General features: G+C 29.7%; 1 protein-coding gene across 1 annotated transcript in view; it reads left to right on the forward strand.

The window, feature by feature from the left end:
• The window catches only part of LOC119592397 (alpha-mannosidase 2C1-like), a gene marked incomplete in the record, with an annotated part of 33,450 nt that overhangs the window by 18,302 nt on the left and 14,408 nt on the right, over positions 1-740 (forward strand).

A 740-nucleotide genomic window follows, 5' to 3' on the forward strand; every position in this document is an offset into this window, starting at 1 on the left:
TTTGTTTTTCATACATCTATCTTCACTTGCAGGAATATGAAATTTAAATTAGTCATCCCTAATATTTTGTTTTCTTACTCACCATGCAACTGTTACGTTTTCTGTCATTTTTAGAAGTTAGCGGTAACAAAGATATATTTGTTTGTACTTTCTTTTAATGATTTTTTTTTTACTTCTATTGCAAGTGAGATACGCAAAGAAAAGTATAATTAATATGAAAAAATCAGGAGGAACAAAGCTGATAGTTTAGACATTCAGAAGGAAGTACCAATTATCTGAAATTTACAGAGAAAATTTGGGAAATAAAACCTTGTTCTGAAAATAATAGATATTGCAAGTTTATCTCAAACTTTTTCTCTCTTAATTTGCATGCCTGTAAGCTAGGTCATATTTTGCAGTAAAAATAACGCAATATGTTACACTTGCAATATTGATAAATAATTTCAAATATGTTCGACATGTAAGGCGATGTAGAACACATAGATTTGGCTAATTGATTTCCTATATTTTATATATTCGTTCTGCCGGTGCCATAAGGCCATAAAGATTTTCGATGTTTATGTCATCACTTTAGAGAAGCTGAGAAAAAAAAAGAACACTTCCTTCTCACGAGATTTTTTTTTATTTTGTCGATGTTTGTGTTATGGGTATTTTTCACAGCAACCTTGAATCTTATCCTGTATTTCCTCTGCTTACTTACATCGTTTCAGTTCCTTTATTTTTTAAACATATCTACAAGT

The sequence above is a fragment of the Penaeus monodon genome, chromosome 30, assembly GCF_015228065.2.
Source record: "Penaeus monodon isolate SGIC_2016 chromosome 30, NSTDA_Pmon_1, whole genome shotgun sequence".
Lineage (NCBI taxonomy): Eukaryota > Metazoa > Arthropoda > Malacostraca > Decapoda > Penaeidae > Penaeus > Penaeus monodon.